Below are 7,371 nucleotides of genomic sequence, written 5' to 3'. Positions count from 1 at the left end.
AATGAGAGTCAAAAATTTTGAAATAACTTCCAAATAACTACCTACTTCTTATTTATATGTAAAAAAGACGCGAAAATTCACTTTGAAAAAAGTTATATGGATCAATATTATTGATTGGAGCTACGGATGACGTGATGAGCGGGATAGGAATCCCTGAGCTTTTTTATTCATTTCTGCCAAGTAGTATGGGCCTACAGTTATACTTTAAAACTGGATTATTCCATTTGTGATGGATTTTGGACAAAGGAACAATTGTTTGCCATTAGAGGACAAGACAATATAATGTGTTCAAAATTTGCTTTTCTACTGGTTCCCATTTATTCCTGAAATTTAATCATTTAGGTTTTCAAAAATAGATGGTTTTTCCTAAGAATCATTTCTAAGTTTTTCCTATTGAATTTTGTGGTTTGTAATAACCTTTTGTCTTCCCTTTTACATCAAATTCGAATAGGATAAAGGTTATAAACGTTTAAGAAAAAACATTATAACCATCATCATGGGATAAGCTAACGGTGCCCCCATTGTTTTAAGCAAAATTAAACATGGGGTGAGCTAACGGTCCATCTCTGCATGTGGTCACAAAGAAGAAAGTGATGATTCATATAGGAGAACCCAATGTCACTGTTTTAGAGACCAAAACCAGTACCTGCCATCCACCACCTTTGTAATTTACAATTAAAGGTTTGAAAAGCTTGAGCCAAACCAAACAAAAGGTAGAACAAAAAAGGTAGGAGAAAAATGGGAGAGTGATGATGAAGAAGTAGACCATTATGAATCCAATTCCATCAACCCCAAAAAAAAATTCAGCGCTAAGTAGCTCAGTTGGCTTTTCATTTTGCATATCTTCTAAAATAAAATGATGATGGTTTTTTGGTAATACAGGAATAGGAGGTGGTTGGATTCCCCATCCACTTCCTAGTGGAGTTCATTTTTCATGCTAAAAAGCCCCTTTTGCTTCAGCATGCGGTAATGCATGAGTACCTCACCCACAACATTACTTGTTGGTCAAATAAAAAGCAAAATACATTCATTACCTATACATATATAACTTCACACCAAAATATGATGGAAGTATGTATGTTTACATTGCATTCACTTTTATTTTATAGTCTGAGATTATTATAAGGTAGTATTTGTTTATAATATTTCTTAATAATTAACAACACATATATATCTTGTATACTCAACTACTCAAACTCATGATCTCTAGAGACTATTCGAGAGATTCACGTTGTATCCACTTCTTTTTAACTTTAACAAAATTCTTTTGTCGAATTAGTCTAGCAAAGCTTGATGAGCCATTTTGACTAGCAAAGCTTTTGCATTTATATACAAAAAAGAGAAAGGATGCAGTGGCATTTGAGTTTGTAATCTGGTCAAAAAAGCTTTCTGCTATTAATTGCAGAAGAATGTGGGAAAAAATGGTGAACTCTTTTGAGAAGTTTGTGATTAGACTAATGGGTTTCTGGAATAATTTTATTGGTCAAATAAAAAATATATAATTAAGTTTAATAATATCCATCTCAAAATAATTCATATATTAAATTAAATTTGAATTATTAAATATATTTAGAATGACTCGAATTTGGATCTAAAATTAATCCAATTTAAAATAACGATAACCTATATTTAAAATCGATCTGATCCATTTCTCTAGTCTTAAACATATAACCCTACCACTCCAATGTGTTTGATTTTTAATTATTGAAAAATATATTTTTGAGATCAAATCACATGTGTCTCAATGATCATCTTTTAACCATCTTTCCAATTTACCTTTGAATTTTGCCCTTATTTAAACCCACTTTCGTTCATTTTTGTTTTTCCATCATCATAAAACAACAAGCTTAATTATATGTGGCCCATTTCCATTTCTAATTCTCTATCACATAAATTAAAGTCACATTAACTGATACGAGTGAGATTGATTGACGTGATAAGTAGTTTGATATCGTTTAAGTAAATCTCGAATTCGAATTATGGTGAATGCAAAAAAATTCCCTTTAAGAGACTCACCCACCAAAATCAAATGCACGACCCGAATCAATCTGGACTAGTCAAGGCGATATCTTAAAAATCGGAAGGGCAAAAAAAAAATACAACAACCACTTGAACCAAAACTTGAATCAATCTCTAAATCAAAATTTCAGGGTTATTCATTTCTTCACGAATACTATATTTAATATGTAGATAATGCATATTAAAGAAATCAGGTGATGATAAATTATTTTTAAAAAATATTTTTAAATATTTATTAGTACATCATCTGATTTGTTGAACATGATCAAAATCCACTTGTGTTAATGGAGACGTTAGAGCTTTAATTAAGGGGTTGATTAAGTCTAATAATCATGAGAGCACTGTGTTTCTTACTCTCACATGCCGATGCTTCACTTAACTTCAAACACTCATAATTTTGTTGTCCACTTAGGGATACGTGAAATATATTGTTATTATGATGGATATGGAAAATAAAATGAACCTATCCAATCCTACCAAGGGATTACTGTCAATTAGTCAAATGGCTAAGGCCACTGAGCTTTTTACTTATTGAAAACAAAAATGAAAAGGGAGAAATAGGCCACTTTTCTCTTGTTGTAGGTCACACAATCTTATTTTTTTTATAGAGGAATTTCAATTCTTTCATCATTCTCTTGCGAAACCCTCTTGACTCCTACTCACCCACCTCATTAAGTCTTTTTGCCTTAAGGCCTGGATTAGTTGGTCTGTAATATTATTAATTTGCTTCATAATTTTATATAACTATGTAAACCATTCACACTGATCAGTAATATGCATATCATGGGTTACAAGAGGTCAAGCATGCTGCATGCCTATGGTGAAGTGAAGATTTCTTGGGTTTCTTTTCAGGGTTAACTATGAGATTGATGGATTTTCTTTTATATTTGTATATTTTTGTTTATTAAATTTATAAAAAAAAATATATTGTTTACGTTATTTATTATCAATTTATTAAATTATAATCACTTATATTATCAATTATTATATTTTGATGATTAAACTGGTTAAACCATATCTCAACACTTCCTACTATAACTCTAGATTCCCATGTATCTTTAGTCTTCAAAAACCAAAAAAAAAAATCAAATCAAATCATTTGTTAATCCATGAATCAACATCGGAAATGCGAAGTAAATTATGTTCCACTTACTTCCTTGGCTTTCTTGAAAAGGACTAGCTCTGTTTATGTTAATCATACTTCCATCATCTATTAGTATACTTGTTAGGGAATTCTAAGCAACGACATACTAATATAAGGCTAAAAAATGGCACAATCGAAAATTTGAAAAGAAATGTTATATATTGGGTTTAGTGGCACCTGAAATGTTAACCTATATGTAATATATTGGGTTTTAACTATTTTAAAATAACTTAAAATGGTGTAACCGGGAAACCTATCTTATAAGTTAAAAGCGAAACACAAAATGTTATGAAGCGGAACAAAAAAAATTATCAATGTAGTAACATAACAGATTGCACCAAAATTGTTATAAACGGTGAGAAAATAAGTTATAAACAATAAATGTTATGAATATTATTAACATTTTAGGTTGTGCCTAGAATGTTACCAGAGTTCAAGCTGATGAAGCCTTGGATTTTCTCACGATAAGAAAATAAGTTAAAAGCTGAAAATGTTATGAATATATATAAGACATATGGTTGCGCCTAAAAATGTCATGGTTCACTAAGAAATAGGTTGCGATATGAAATGTTAATATTTTATTAATGAAATAGGTTGCGATATGGAATGTTAATATTTTTATTAATAAAATAGGTTGCGCCCAAGAATGTCATGGTTCACTCAGAAATAGGTTGTGATATGGAATGTTAACATTTTTATTAATAAAATGGGTTGCACCCAAGAATGTCATAGTTCACTAATAAATATGTTATGATCTGGAATGTTAATATTTTTATTAATAAAATGGATTACACTTAAAATGTTATCAGAATTTAAGCTGATGGAGCCTTGGATTTTCCCAAGATAAGAAAAATAAGTTAAAGATGAAAATGTTATGATTATATATAAGAAATACAGTTGCACCCAAGAATGTTATGGTTCACTAAGAAATAGGTTGCGATCTGGAATGTAAATATTTTTATTAATAAAATGAGTTTCACCCAAGAATGTCATGGTTCACTAAGAAATTAAATTGTGATATGGAATGTTAATATTTTTATTATAAAAAGTTCAAAAGTATGGATAATTTTCCCCAAGTATCGATACTTTTGAATTTAAAAAAAATGAAAAATGAGAAGGCTGCAAAGTATCAATACTTTTAAATTTGAAAGTTAAAATATCATTTCTCGTGCTTTTCTTAATTCAAAAGTATGTATATTTTTCACAAGTATCGATACTTTCAAATTAAAAAAAATTAAAAATGAGAAGGTTATAAAGTATATATATTTTTTCAAAAGTATCGATACTTTTAAATTTAAAGAAAAACATGAAAAATGATAAGGATGCAAAATATAAATATTTTTCCAAAAATATCGATACTTTTAAATCCGAAAGTTAAAATATTGTTTTTCATGTTTTTTTAAATTCAAAAGTATCGATATTTTTTCACAAATATCAATACTTTCAAATTTTTTATAAATATTCATAATATTTTAAGCTTTTAACTTATTTTGTTATGCTCGTGAAAACGTAATAGGTAGCGCATTTTTTAATGTCAACCGTTTAAGTTACAAGTATAAAATTGTTTATATGATGCAAAAGTAAGAAAAAACAAGTTTCTCGTGATAATGTAGTAGGTAACGCATTTTTTATGTCAACCGTTTAAGTCATAAGTATGAAACCGTTTATATTATGCAAAAGTAAGACAAATATGTTATTCATGATAACGAACTAGGTAACGTCTTTTTTTAATGTTAATTGTTTAAGTTATAAGCATGAAACCGTTTATATTATGCAAAAGTAAGACAAAATAGGTTTTTCATGATAACGTAGTATGTAGCACCTTTTTATGCAAAAGTATCGATCAATATAGATCAATATTTTATATTTTGAACTGCTTTCTTAAATAATTTCTCTCGATTCACTCATAATAAATATCGATACTTCTCCATAAAAATCAATGCTTTCAAATTAAAAAAACATGAAAATGAGAACGCTATAAAGTATTGAACTTTTCCACAAATACTAGAGCATAAGTATCGATATAAATACAACAATATCGAACCTCGTCGCATATGTATCGATATTTTAACTATCGATCATATTCATCAACTTGTTCAATAACTAAAAGTATCGATCATCATTGCATAAGTATCGATATTTTAAATTTCGATCTTTTTATCAACTTTTCAATTTTTAAAAGTATCAATCATTACTGCATAAGTATCAATATTTTAAATTTTGATCTTACCTTAAACTTGTTCAATATTTAAAAGTATCGATAATAATATATTAAGTATCAACATTTAAATTTTGAAATGTTCTTTTATTTTTTTGGATACAACCTATTTTATTAATAAAAATATTAACATAACATATTGCAACTTATTTCTTAGTGAACCATGACATTCTTGGTCGCAACCTATTTTATTAAAAAAATATTAACATTACATTACAGATCGCAACATACTTTCTTAGTGAACCATAACATTCTTGGGCGCAACCTATTTTAACATTATATATCGCAACATGTTTCTTAGTGAACCATGAAATTATTGCACACAATTGTATTTCTTATATATATTCACAACATTTTTAGCTTTTAACTTATTTTCTTATCGCAGGAAAATACAATGCTCCATCAGCTTAAACTTTGATAACATTTTAGGCGCAACCCAATTTATTATTAAAAATATTAAGATTCTGGATTACAACCTACTTTCTTAGTGAACCATGGCATTCTTGGGCACAACTTATTTTTATTAAAAAAATATTAACATTACAGATCACAATTTATTTCTTACTGAACCATGACATTATTGGACACAATTGTATTTCTTATATATATTCATAACAATTTTAACTTTAACTTATTTTTTTATCATGAGAAAATCAAAGGCTCCGTTAGCTTTAACTCTAGTAACATTTTAGGCGCTACTAGTATTCATAATATTTGCAGTTTATAACTTATTTTCTTGACATGTATAACATTTTAGAGTAACCTGTTATGTTACTCTGACTGATAACTTTTTCGGTTTTAACATATAACATTTTAGGTAACACATTTAATATGTAACATTTTTTACCGGTCACGCTGTTTATTAGCCTTATTTTAAGAGTCTCAGCAAAACCTCTCATACTTGTTTCACCTATCGCCAAACCTGGTCCAACGTTGTAAGTTCCTCTATCATTAATTCATACACATTCTCATTAGATTTTAACATTAATAACATACTAAAATATACATATTTAATAAGATATTTAAGTCTTATTTTTTTCACTCGACAAATAAGATTTTTATAATAAAATTAAGCAGACAAGGTCCAAGTAAAATACTTCTAAAAAATCTCTTTAAACTTAAAAAAGAAGAAAATATTACATTCCACCCGACAATACAGGAAACTTGAACCAAAAAGTAACTACACTAAAAAATATATCACCCAACTAAGCTAACCACTCCTCTGTGAACCATACTCTGTAAGATCGAAAGCCACCACCAAGATGCAAAACCAATAACCAAACAAACTTCACCACACTCCACTACAATAACATGCCCAAAACAAACAATATCCTATTGACACAACAATTAAATGAAAACAAAACAGTGGCTAGAAGTAACCAGAAATAGTACACCAAATATCATATTAATTACTACCAGGCTTAGAGTGGCATGCTTTCTCGAACACTCCCTATAGAGGGGTCTTGTAATTCATCATTCGCAGCAGCAAGTCGAAGATACTTACCACTAACTCTCAATTCTCCCCTAATCTATAGTTAAATATTATCATTAACCATATCGTACTCATCAACCCTTTAACTGAATCAATATAGTGAACACAGTTTCACAAAAGCGAAGATTACCAACAGACCACAAAAGGTGAGCAAAGTTTTTACTGCCATCATAGTTAGAGGCACCTACAATTTCGTATACTTCATGCAAAGACTCCTCGGAACAAGGTCCGGTGAAGCTAAGGAAGACTATAATTTCAACATAACTTGACCTAGTCCCTCCACAAGACCTGAAAATATCCATCTCAAAACCCATTCTTCTAAGTGCATAAAGCCCTCACACCCTGCCAACTCAGCATTCGAAAACTGCTGCACTCAGCCCTACTTCTATCGCATAAAAGTTGCCCTTACAAAAAAAAAATTGAAAATCCCTATCCTTTCAAATTGGATAACTCCTTCCACAACACTTCAAGATTCGCAATGGCACACGGGGAAAACAC

This window comes from Hibiscus syriacus, unplaced genomic scaffold (genome assembly GCF_006381635.1).
Source record: "Hibiscus syriacus cultivar Baekdansim isolate YM2019G1 unplaced genomic scaffold, ASM638163v2 tig00110156_pilon, whole genome shotgun sequence".
NCBI classification, from domain to species: Eukaryota; Viridiplantae; Streptophyta; class Magnoliopsida; order Malvales; family Malvaceae; genus Hibiscus; species Hibiscus syriacus.
Note: the sequence above shows the minus strand (reverse complement) of the source record.